The following is a 13910-nucleotide window of genomic DNA, read 5'->3' on the forward strand; positions in this document are numbered from 1 at the left end:
TGTGGAATTTTGGAATCTTGTGGTAACCTTCTATTCTCATGGAAGTTGCATATGCAAAGGTTGAATTATTGCCAAAATACACTCATTGATGATACAAAATATACTCATTCACTAGATAACATGGGGAACATCTGAAGGAAAACAACACAGTTCAGCCATGCATCCATACCATGTGCTATGACAGCCACATATGATTATCTTAAAAAGGGCTGAATGATAACTAAGATGTATAATGTAGGTTTAAGAAGTAAAAGTGCAGGGGTTTGTGCTGGCCACATCTTTCATTTTTGAACCAAGTTCAGAAAGCAACCTATTTTAATAGTGCTGATCATTCAGTGACATTCACAAAAACAAAACAAAGGCCAAAAATAAGAATAAAAGATGGCACACAACATGAACTGGACCACACTGTAAAAGAGCTCAGTTTTTAACATCCTTTTACAAGTCATTGGAGATGGGTTTACTCTGATCTTCCTGGAAAGATTGTTCCAAAGCATGGGAACTACCCCTGAAAAAATATACTATGCCATCTCCTTCTGATACCTGGACCTGATCTTCAGCTGAAAATGGTACAGATAATCTGCTTCTTCTGGGGTGCAGTGTTGTTGATATGACACAACTGTATCAACTGTATTCCCAAGAAAAGGGAGGTTGAAGACCAGCCAATAGAACAAACCAGGAATGGCTTCAGAAATGGACATACCACAGCCTCCTTCAAGACTGTGGCAATCCCCCTCCCCATAATGAAGTGTTAAATGTCTCTCATATCCAAGTGTGACATGAAATGTATGGGGAGATTGCACTTCATTGACAAATTTGCCCAGTCAGGTTGTGGTTATGAACATAGGTCTGCCATTTCATACATTATCAAATCATGAATGAAAGTGGTCCTATTGCAGAATAACCTAGCATTAACCTTAGCACCTTGTGGCCAAGTAATCCAGAAATTAGGCCACCAGGCTCCAAGAATGCAGCAAACAGGTCAGATGTTCGCTGCTGTTCTTCCAACAACAACATGTGAAAATTCTCAGCAAGTAAAAATATTACAGTTCTATAAAAGTGATAATTATCTGCCATTCTCAGATAATGAAGAGATAGTATTTATTGACATGTGCATTTTGAAAGGGTCAGCAAATTTTGTTTTCTAAGAGTTTTATATTTAAAATTGTCATGTTGCTCCATTTATTGATTCTCTCTATGGGGGAGGAAAGCAAATATTAGCCTAGCCTTAAAATAATCTAGCAGTGTCTAGGCTGAAATTTAAGAGTACATGTAATTGACTGATATCAGGAGTCTGTATAAATAAAGAAGCAAAATTTAGTGTTTGTGGGTGGGTGTATGTATCTGTATGAAGTGTACATATACATGTTTCATACATACACACATGTATACACATCTCACCATTTGGAAAAAGACTCTTATTGCCCTGAGTTCTGCATGCTAAGAAATATATTTTAAAAACATAAAAGGAGAGTACAGATAAGTTCAGGTTTGCAGTGACCATGGTCTGTGAAAATTAACCAGGGATACTAAACTTCAGAAGCATGTGCTTGTTTTTAAAGATTTCAGAAGAGACTGTGGCCTACATGATAGAACCTTTAATGCTGAAGCTGCATTTCAGCTGAATTTATTCAAAGGTTGCCCACTGATCCTTGTTTATCTGCCTTTGGTGTTTTTAGCTGTTAAATGAACAAACTTAAATTCTTTTGTACAGATGAGAATGAGTGATTTAACTATTTTAAATGGAAGAATATGTGAGTTCTGAAAGAACTTATACCGATTATTGAATTATTTATTTTGGTCTTTCCCTAAGATGCCTCATCAAATCCTACGGAAGAGCACATTTCTTTGTTTGTGTGCTAGTTTTCTATTCCACTTTTCCTTCAGGTGGTCAAGATGATTTCAGTGGAGATCAGGGTTCATTTCCCCCCCCCCCATAAAATCAATTCTACAAGGGTAGGTTGGATTAAGAGTGAGATAATTTGTGATGTAATAAAAACTATCTGTTGGTTTCAAAAGAAAAAAAATACCACATATGTACATTATCTATCAATATTTGTACCAAACTAATTGTAGTGTTTGTCTGTTTTCATATGCAATAAAAGTTCCTTCAAGTTGTGCTCAATTCCTTCTGTTCTAGATCTATCAGTATAATTTTCTTCAAGGTCAGAGACAGTGACAGATGGCTACTTTCCACTCATACCAACATATTTATTCTTTAATGGTTTACCAAGCTCAATCCAATTTAGCTTCCAAATCCAGAGACAATCATGCACTCAATGAAAGTTACCATCCTCCCTATCTGTTATCCAGTTTTTCTGTCATTCTCCATTTATTAGAAGGGAGGCCTTTGGGCTACAGGAATCTCCAAGCAGAAGTCTACAAGTAGAGGCAGGCTCAGATGACCTTGCTAATAGATAAACAAGAATAGGGTCAAGACAAATCATGTAACTTGGGGAAAGTAAAGATACAGAAGTATAGCCTTTCACAGGGTTGTCTGCAGGGAGACTGTACAAAAGGTCAATATGGCCTACAGGTCCGTGTATCACAGCTTTGCCCCTGTTTTATGTGTGTTATTAATGTGATAATATTTTAAATAGATAGGACTTCTATCACACAATGACACCTATTAACTTGACTTTTTTGACCCCTGTGTATTTGTCCAAGATCTTTTTAAGCAACAGTTTATACTTATGGAGGGCATAAAAGTCAATATAATGTATGCAAGAAGGAATAAATAAAAAGATAAAAGGCTGTTTAGGGATTTAAAATGAGGAGACTTTATTCACCCTAACAATGGACTCTTGCTCATTGCCAATTTAGAGCTTCTGAAGTTAAAATTAACTATGCTTAAATTTGTGGTCATTGTGACTTGGAATCAAATATACTGACAGGATTAAAATGTTTTCAAATGCTTCTTCAAAAGCCTTGCCTTCAAAGGTCTAGGCATTTTTCCTCAAGGGAAAAAATAAATAAAAACAACTATAAAAAGCAGAGAAATTTCCTACCATTTAAGTAATAGACAACTTCTTGTTTTTTATAATTCTCTCTTCTTTGTCCAGATAAAACATTCTACCTATAAATTTATATTTGCTATGTATCTCCTAGTATTTTAAGGACCATATAGGGAATCTAGAGTTATAATATGAGCACATAAACAAAAAGGTAAAGGATAGTGGAATCCTTTAGATGTTACATTTATAAATATCCATAACATTAATGAAATCCCTTGTTTTTTTCCACTAAAGTTCTCTGAGGACATTATTTAGAAAAAGGATGCTGTACTGTCCTTGCAGAAGGAGAAACATAAAATTATTTTAATTTGATCTCTTTAACTAAAAACAACATTTGTTGGTAGAATTAAACACACTTTGGGGTTTGTATGAATATAAAATTAGGTCAAACAACTTCCTTCTCATTCCACACACAAAAAAATATGTTCTACAATGGTCATAAAAGGACACAAGTCTGTATGCTACAGATATATAGGACTTCATATTTTGAATAGCAACTCTGATTCATATAATTTGGAAATATTAAAGCTGAACAAAAATGGTTTGGGTAAGAAACCTCAAGTTTTAAATCTGAAAAAAAGACAGGAGGCAAACAGTGATGCTAACTTGTGCCAGATAATCTTAGCTCCAATATTGGTACTGTTTTGGTCATCCAAATGTAGTGGGTATCTGTAGTCTTCAGCAACCCAGTAGTGAGCATGAAGTCAGTGCAATGCAGGAAAGTGCAAAATAGCTACAGTGCAGAATGTAGATGAAATAAGAGGTGAGCTGAGATGCTAGCAAATTAGAAGAAAACACTTACTTGACATTCTATGGATGTTTGCAAGGGAATAAATTCCATGTCTATAGCTCTTGATCTTCCTCCTCCTGCAAAACCACAAAACTTTGATTAGTACTGGACATTTTTCCCTTGGCTGGTGTATGTCAGAGATTAAATTCTGTTAATAACTTCTTCTGTTTTTTTTTCCTTTTCAATATAAGAGAGAGAAAGAAAGAGAGAGGAAAATTGTAAAACATCGAAGTACCCAAATCAAGAGGGAAAGAATCATATAAACAAAATTGATTTTGATTGCTCAAAAGTCCAATTCTTTGTCCCTTTAACAAACAAATGAAGATAATCTAATTCAAATATACAGACCAAATGTATCAGTGACCTAAACTGCAAGTCAGGAATAGCTTTATCCCTTCAATGATGTTTAATTATTCTTTTGACCAACTCTTATGCTTAGATATCCACAATTCCTCACGTCTTAAGAATGTCAAATACTATGTATAAAGCCATGGGCAAACGTAATTGGTTTGCATCCAACAGTTTGGATGTTGTACTAGATTATAAGTAACAGCCAGTATTTGAGGTTCTGCTTTTCTAAACATAATTGTTTTCACTGTTTTAATAAGTTCTGTAGAATAATAAAAATGACAGATGAAGTTTGGTAAAATTAATGTTTTATTTTTTAAAAAAGTTACACAATATAATTTGTCACTGATTAACTTGTCATCAGTAAAGAGGTGAAAAAAACATACCCAATATATATTCATTTGAAAATTTAGAAATATAATCACATGTCATTCAACCTGTTTTTATCAAATACAAGTCTCAAAAATCAAGTCTGATTTTCTTTCTGTTGAAAGACTAATCAGAAGTATAAAGACAATTAGGTTAAATAGTTCAACCTCTGCACATTAAAAAAGACATTGATTGGCATTTTAAGTTTAACATTAACATTGTCCAAGATTTTCTTGGACTAAAAGCATTTAAAATATAATTAAATGTAATTCTATATACACACTGGGAAATCATCTAAGCTAGAATTGCAGGAGTCAGTCAGTCTCTCGATTTATCTATATTAGTTCTATCCTTCTCAAAATAGTACTAATTAATATACATTACACTAGCACTAACCAGAAGAATGAAGATCATGAAAGAAAACCTAATATTCTCTAAATTTATCTCTTTTCAGAAATTCAGTTTTTATACATGAGGGCAAGTTCTATAGGAGGGGCATCAACACTCAGCTCTAGCCCAGGGATCCTACAGAACTTACTAAATCAATTCTGATGAATTAATATGTACCAAGTCAGATATAGATTGATAGCCATAGGTGGTGGCCTATTAGAAGTTTCATTAAGAGTATTATTTTGTTTGTTTTGACAGTATTTGCTTAACAGTATTTGTGTGGAAATTTATTTTCTCATTGATAGAAACTCTGTACCCATGCAGATTGTTATCTTTATTTGTAGATCTATATTATGTGCATGAATGGTATGGGATTCATTTCCACCTGTTTTAGGAAAGCAAGTTAAAAACATTGCACAAGAAAGGAAAACTAAGCCACAGAAGTTGAGACCCATCAGCTTTCATATTCCTCAAAAGTTTTTATGGAAAACTCAATGAGTCTTTTGCTCATTCCAAATCAAAATACATCAAGAACTATAGGTAGTATGGTAAAGTGATTGCACAGACTAAGGAAAGACATTTTAAGCTTCTACCCTACCTCTAAACCATGAAAGCTCATTAGATTATTTTGGACCAGTCATTGTCTTTCATCTCAGTTTACTTTGTAGGATTATTGTTTGGGGAGTAATTAGTGGAACACGTATTAAGTACATCAGCCTTAACTCCAAGAAAAAATGTAGTATGTAAACCTAACAGCTAACAATAATAATAACAACATGTGATTTCTGGAAAACACCATTTCTACTCAAGTTATTGTGCAGATTAAAATTGCTCTCAGAGAAAAGAGGTGAAATAATATCATTGTGCCTATTTCAAAAGAATTATCAGGGGTTCAACCAGAAAATATCAGGGGCATCTGATAATAAGATGCAGTATAATCCATGTGTCAATCTTTAATTACAATCTTTAATTCTGAACTGGTTTCAAAGAACCTGATTTAGCATAACAATAATATCTAACCAATGAGGAATTGCACTCATAATCTATATATTATAGTTCCTTCAGATTTAACAATGATGAAAGCCAACAATTTAAAAATATTCCCTGAGGGCTCTAATAATCCCTAAAGGAAGTGTTTTGTTAAATTAATTAAATTTTACATCATAAGGAACAAATTTTCAATTCCCTTAAAACTTGAGGCTATTGACTATGTACTATAGAATACTCCAATTCTCCATTCCACATTTCTTGTATATTGTGCACATTTATTATTATTCTTTTTAAATTTGGGTAGTAATAAATTGTCAATTTAGTTTTAATAAAACCTTCTCTAGCAAACTTAATGCCTCTGGCACTTGAGAAGTCACAAGGCCATCAGGGCCAAACAGATGTTGATAACAAGTGTTTTAACTGGATATATTGCCGTTGAGCCTTTCTAGATAAATTATGTTCCTTTTGTACAATCTCAAAGGTTTCAAGTAGCATTACTTATGAAGAGTAATGATTCCATTATAAGCCCTTGTTTCTTTCTAAGAAAAAAAAACTTGTTATGAATGCTTGCATCCAGGTTCTCAAATCTTGAAACATAATTAATTGAGACAACAAAGCACATGTTTAAAAAGGGAGAGCTTCTACAGATCCTTTCTCAAAATGCCTTTGAAGTTACCCATTATTAACGTCTCTGTTCTTCCTGTGGCTCTGCCCTATCTTAACAGATACATATTAACACCAATAGCTGTATATCTTACACATCTTAATATTCCCAACCAGAGAAGATCCCTCACCTTGGCCCAATGTAATGCACTACCTTCAGCACTCCTAGCTGGAATATACAAAAAAGTTACCATACTCTTTACGACTATGCCCTTGTGACTCAGGACATGTAGAAACAACTGTACATGTTCTTTTGTACTGCCAGTTTTACACAGCATCCTGAAATGCCCCAATTGCCCCATTCCTGGCTAGTAAAACAGGTCGAAGTGACCAGTAATACAAATAATTCTTACTTTCTGATATTAATCTTTAAAAAAACAAAAAAGACTCTCAGGCTCTGTGCAGTAGCATACAAAGAATAATTAAAAGCAATTGAACTTGTTTGAGCAGGCAATGGCTCTGCCGCAGCATATAACAAATAACCCAACTGGTCATTTTTTTTCAGTGTCACATCCTATGCAGCTGATCGTTCTAGCCCAGAATGACATTAAAGTTCAAAACTATAAGAGAATTTTGAGTTATTATCCCATAAAAGTGAGTCACTTTACATATTTACTGACTTATTTCATGCATGTTGCAGAAATTTATAGAAATGAGAGAGAATGATTTAAAAATTAATGCAAACAGAAATAGCAAAACTTTAGAACTATCAATTCTGGCCTGCAAAATCCAGGTGTCTACCAGATGGCAAGAATGCATTCAGTTTGCTGCTAACTAGTGATTCTAAAGTACTGAATTGCAACTCAGATAAGGCAGCCCTACTATAGAATAAAGTTTAACCACTTCATTATGTTTACCTTTCCTTGAAATGGTGGTGAGATTTCTTTTAGCTGTGACATACAGTATGTGTATATCAAGAGATTCTTAACCTGCCTTTTCCCTGTCTACTTGTCTGATCTCAGGTATCTTCATTTCCTTTGTGTATTTGTTCAGCCTTCATGATCCTCTGATAACTAGAGTGAAAATGTCTTAGTAAATTTGACATATATGGCAAAGTGAATCCCATCTTATTGGTAAGAAATATAGAGTTTTTAATAATGTCTGGTAATAGCCCTGCTTTAAGATTTCTTGTTCCAACTGCTAGACATCTCTATTAAAGAAATCTAGCACTTTATATTGACTTTCAATCTAATCCTACACTTAAATTCTCTGTAATTTCCACTAAGATCAATTTCAATTGTTCCAAGGTAAGTATTCAGAGAATTAGTATACTTACATTAATGACATAGACTGAGTGTATTCTGTGATCCTGCATGCAACCAGAATGAAATGAAGCATCTCAAACTACACACTGTGATTTTTTTTTTTTTTAAAAAAAAAAGCTTGTAGTTTTTAGGATACAAAAAGTCTTAAGAGAGACAATTTCTCCTGCAACTTATTCCCAGCATTTTTATGTTGTTTCTTTGCTCACTTTCTGTGTGCCAAAACTAGTGCTGGGATTTTAAGGGATGAAGTGGGTGCCTTATCTATTTGGAAGGTTTAAGTCATCCCTAAAATGAAAAAAGGACCCAAATTGAGGGCACCAATTACTCCGAGAGCCAGAGAAATGAACATGGCCACAAAAGATCTGCGTCAAATTTTTTGCACTTCTTTAGTAACCTATCTATTATCCAGGCCATTATCCTAGATGGAAGTTCGGAACTAACTTATATCACAGGGACTAGACTAAGAGAAAGGGTAGAGTGCAACTCCCAGCTCTATTTCTCAACCTCTTCTATAATGAGAACAAGCTAAGACTGAAGGATAGGAAGGTCAATTATTGTGATCCATAGAAATTCCATCTCATTGACCAGATGCTCCATCACAGACTCTGCCAATTTTGAGTGAATGCTGCTGTGTTCAGATTGCCAGGACAGTATATGAATACTATTATGTTTTTAAAAATAATAATTTGTATTGGAATTTTATATAAAATACAGGAGTGATCGCTCAAAATTGGTAGTCTGTGATGAAGCATCTGGTCAATTATACACAGACACACATGCACATATGCACACACAAACACACACATTCAGCAAAAATATATTAAGAGCTACTAGAAATAAATATATATGTGTGTGTGTATGGACACAAATATATGGATATATCCACACGCATATTATAAATTTCATATTTTTTCTTTACTTTACACAGTTCTTCATCATTTTTTTCTCTAAAATCACAAAGGAAAAGAATTATCTGTTAAAGAGGGAGACATAACTAAGGCAGAGCAGTGGTGGGATTCAGCCGGTTCACACCACTTTGGCAGAACCAATAGCTAATTTTTTGTTGCCCAGGCCCAGAATGGACTTCCGGAAGCAGCATCCACACAGAGAACCGGTTATTCACATATTTGAATCACACCACTGAGGCAGATTATCAGGAGGTAGCCCAAATCTGCAAAGATGAAATCAGCAAAGCAAAGGCTTGCAACAAAAAACAAAGATAATTTTAAAAAGTTTCTTTCAACATATAAACAAGAAAAAAAATCAAGGAAACAGTAGGTCCACTTAAGAGAGAAGATGGCAAGGAAGGAACAGGCAGTAGAGAGAAGGCAGAGCTGCTTAACTCATTCTTTGCATCAGAACTGTAGCCCAACCTACCAAATACTAACCGTAAAAGACAGACTAGAAATAAAAAAATAAAATAAGAAGAAAATGGTTAGAGAACATCTATCTGATTTTGATGAACATAAATCACAGGGACCCAACAGATTACACCCCAGAGTTCGAAAGGAGCTGGCAGATGTTATCTCAGAACCATTGTACCATATCTTTCAAAAATCCTGGAACACTGGGAAATTACCTGAGGATTTGAAAAGAACTGATGTGGTTTCCATCTTCAAAAGAAAAAAGAAAAAAAGAAAAAAAAACCAGACCCAGGAAACTACAGACCAATCAGCTTAACATCAACATCTTGGAAGATATTGGAAAAGATAATCAAAACACAGATCTGTGAATATCTAGAAACAAATAAACTTATAACTAAAAGCCAGCATGAGCTTGTTAAAAACAGATCGTGCCAAACCAATCTTATTTCATTCTTTAACAAAGTGACTAAATTAGTAGACCAACAAAATGCTGTGGACATAGTATACTTAGACTTCAGCAAGGTATTTGATAAAGTAGACCACAACTTACTTCATGGTAAGAAAAATGTGGATAGACAGAATCACCGCCAGATGGATTTGTAACTGGCTGACAACCGTACTTAACGAGTCATTCTGGTATAGGGTATCCTGCTTGAGCAGGGAGCTGGACTAGAAGACCTCCAAGGTCCCTTCCAGCTATATTCTGATTCTGATCTTCCCCCCATATCTTATCTCAAGTCTATAAACAAGTCTTTAAAACCTCATCAAACTTCATAAAAAAATCCATTAACAGCCACCAAAAACAACATATTAAAACTTTTAATCTTTAATCTCTTCAAATGATGTCCCACAAATTAATTTCCTATCATCTTCTCTTTAATTTTAATACTGTAATACTTTAATACTATAGCTTATCACTTTCTTTAGAAATGCAACAAAAACTCTCTTCTTCCCATAGTTTATCTATAAACAAATCTTTAAAGTCTCGTCATTCAGGTCAAGAAAAATCCATTGAAAGCTACTAGAAAAATCATTCAGATACATTTTAACCTTGGTTGTATAAGCCAACTTTGTGAACCTTTCTAGTTGTAAAGGTCTATCTATCTCTTTTAAATAATGTCCCCAAAGTTTATTTGCTTCTTTCTCTATTTTTCCCTCAAAAATTCCTTCATAATCACATCTTTTTGTTGATCCAAAATAAGAAAACTATCCAAATCAAAATCCATTTATTCAAGTCACTCTTCTGGGTTCTTATTTGTATGATGCTTATAACTATTAAAACCTCAGGTAGTTTCATTCCTGTGTAACAGCTTTGTCAGTATCATTCTTGTGGCCTGTCAAACTGCCTAATTTTTTATTATATCATCTTCTATTTCTTCTTTTAAGCTATGTATATAGTAGCAGATAGTCTAAGGAGAAAATTCTGCATATATTGTTGACAAATATCCTTAAATTCCTCCAAAGACAAAATACTTTTTTCTACTCTGGATCTTCTCTTTTAGTTGTAATTTTTGATTCTTATGGGTTGTCTGTAGTAGCAAACCTTCAAGGCCTCCTCTTGTCATAGTGTTCTCTCATCCAGAACATTTTCCAAAGAAGAGACTTCTTATATCTTAACTCAAAATCTTCATATATTTTAAGTAAAATGTTAAACAAGCTAGAGGAAATAGTCTTATTTCAAAATCTTATTTCCAGTCAACCAGGTGTCTTAGTCGGTTAAAAAGCTTTCCCGAAATCAACATTCCAAATACCCTTTTGTTACTTCTTATCTCAAGTCTATAAACAAGTCTTTAAAACCTCATCAAACTTCATAAAAAAATCCATTAACAGCCACCAAAAACAACATATTAAAACTTTTTTTCTTTAAATTTTAAACTTACAAAAAATTTCTGTCACTGCTGGTTGAAGGAAAATCCCCCAGTATAGTAAAAACCTGCCCTTCTAAAGATTCTTCATATCTTAAATGCAAACTACAATGATTAAGAAAGAAAATGGACAAATCCAGTACCTCTTTGAAGGCTCTGAATTGTGGCTTTGGCAAAGCTGACTCTCCAGGCTCCCAGATCTGTGAAGCCCGGTGGAGATTGCTATGTTTATTGTCTTGCCATGGGGAGTATCTATATGGTAATCCTGTAGGTAATCCAAAGTCCTCTCCATCTTCTGGTGAAGAGTACAAGGAGTCTGTTCAATCACTAGCTCCTTTTTCTACAATGATCATCAACTTCACTCTTTATGCAGCTTTTTTTAGTTTGCCATTGCTTCCCTGAAGGCAGGACAGAGTAGAAACACTATTATAGATTTTACCAAAATTGTAATTTAAATGAATAAAATGTTCTGATGCCAATCTCTTGATCTACTCTCAGCTACTGTAGCTAATTACTATGAAATGCTTTTATTCTGCCTGACCAATAAACAAGACCTATATTCTTACAGGTATCCCACAACACATCTAAGAAGGCTTTGTGTTAACCATGGCTTCTCAATATTAAGCAATGACACTAAGCAATACATTGTGACTTACCAGCTACAGCTAGTTTTACACATTGCATTGTGTTAAACCCATACAAACCACATTGCTGCAAAGTATGAGCCCATGTGTTTTTGTTGTATTTAAAACAAGTTTATTAAAGTAAAACTAAGCCTTTTAAATCATGTATTAAACACCATGCGTTGCTTAAATATTCAGCATTGGATTTAATTGGAGCTAATTTATGCAAAGAATGCTTTATTAGTTCTCTCCATCGGTGGATTTTGCTCAGTCTCACAATTTTTGGCAATGCCTCATTCTTTAGTTTTTATTCCAAAGACAGTGGAATACAAAAATTCTCTTGCTGCAGACAACTTTCCTTGCTAACGCCCTAGTCTCTTAATGGAGCATTTTGCTCTAAGGTAAACAATACACTTGTGGGTTATCTTGATGGTTTATGTGAGCCAGACTAAAGACGATACATTTCAGACAACACAGTCTCTGCTTGATAATATGAACAGACAGCCAATATTACCAAATGATATTAGAGCATGACAGAAACAGGGGAGGAGAGAAAAATGTCTCCTTGGTACATTTATCCCATTTGCCAGCAAGTAACATTTCTTCAGTAATATTAAAGTTATTTCTTGTTTGATGGAGGTCAGGGAGCTGTCAGGCCTGTAAAATGCCACATTTTGTTTCCATTCCTGGCAAAGATTGTAGGGGAAGAGAAATGCCACTGAGACCCAACTCTGTGACACTTAAGCCAGTCTTTCTGCAACTTAATTAGATTCTCATTTTGTCTGTTAAAATTGGCCAATGTTTCCTGTTTGTTTTCATTAAACGGATTCATTTCTGCAGCAGTGTCTACCAGATTATTGTAAATTGCATTTAGAATATCTACATTCAGAACTGGCCTCTGCTTGCCCCCTCCATGAATTGATGATAACATGAGCAGAATGGCAAATATTAAGCAGTCCAAGATTTAATCAGATGAAGTAGTATTTCCATCTATGAAAAAACTTTATTTTAGCTTTCTTCAATCTAGCATCTGATGAATAAAACTGTGAAACTAATCCCATCTTCTATACAGTAACAGTATTGTCCCAGGGGTTAGGAATGAGGGGAACAATTGCTTGACACCCCTGGATGATGTAGCATGTGAAACAAAGTTCTGCAAATGAGAATTTATTTTTAATACATCTTATTTCCCTGAAGATATGACAGAGACTAGGCTCAGCTTCTCTTCTTACATAATTCCATCATACCTCAGGAATGTGTTCCTTTTCAGAACACACACACACACACACACACATGGACGGGGGTGGGGGGCACAAACTTTCCATTGTTAAAATATTGTTTATCTTCATAAATGCAGAATCAAATTGACTAGAGACAGCCAAGGTCAGATTCTGCAATTGCTAAGGCAAATTTGATAAGGAAGATGTAGTAATATAACTGATAAACTTTAAATATCCCATAGTCAATTAAAGGTGTGCACCTAATCCCATCTACATTCCTCTGCCGGTTAATAAGAGTTAATACTATTTCGGATTCAGAAATGGATTTAGTTAAAGATTGTATGGTAAAATGGGCCCAAAATATTCAAGAACCGATTCCATTGGATATATGGGAGGTAATTTGGGTTAGAAATGTAAAATTTACCCAGGCCCAAAATTTAAGAGAAAATTTTTATAAAATGTTTTATAGATGGCATCTGGATCCTAAAAAGTTGTCTTGTATGTATCCTAATTTACAGACCAAATGTTGGAGATGTGGCAGTTTGGATGCTACTTATTTTCATATCTGGTGGACTTGCAGAAATATAAAAGCTTTTTGGATTAAGATTTTGTGGAACATTCAAAGATTTTTAGGAGAAAGATAAAGTTTACTCCACAATTATTTTTATTGAGTGTTATTGTAGATTGTGATGCTAAAGAAACTAATTTGATGTTGAATTTGATAACAGCTGCAAGGTTATTGGTAGGACAATATTGGAAGAAGGATTGTTTGCCTACTATAGAAGAATGGACGCTTAAAATCTCAAATTTAGCAGAAATGGCTAAGATTTCTGCTTATTTGAAGGATCATTCACAAGAAAGATACATTTTGGTTGGAGAAGATGGATAGATTATATTCAGAATAAATATAGGACTAAAAAGTTCCATTTACTTTATGATTAAATTTTAGAGTATTATTATTATTAATAGTTTACTATAGTGGAATTTTATTAGTTTTATTATTATTTTT

At 34.2% G+C, this 13910-nt stretch overlaps 1 long non-coding RNA gene across 1 annotated transcript in view; it reads right to left on the reverse strand.

The window, feature by feature from the left end:
- The window catches only part of LOC120313871, a 106860-nt gene that overhangs the window by 49930 nt on the left and 43020 nt on the right, over nucleotides 1-13910 (reverse strand). The window contains exon 2 of the long non-coding RNA XR_005558278.1: nucleotides 3817-3881. This is a non-coding gene — a long non-coding RNA (uncharacterized LOC120313871). The remainder of the gene's footprint in view (nucleotides 1-3816; nucleotides 3882-13910) is intronic.

Source organism: Crotalus tigris, unplaced genomic scaffold (assembly GCF_016545835.1).
Source record: "Crotalus tigris isolate CLP2741 ecotype Arizona unplaced genomic scaffold, ASM1654583v1 scf7180000018807.1825209, whole genome shotgun sequence".
In the NCBI taxonomy this organism is placed as follows: Eukaryota; Metazoa; Chordata; class Lepidosauria; order Squamata; family Viperidae; genus Crotalus; species Crotalus tigris.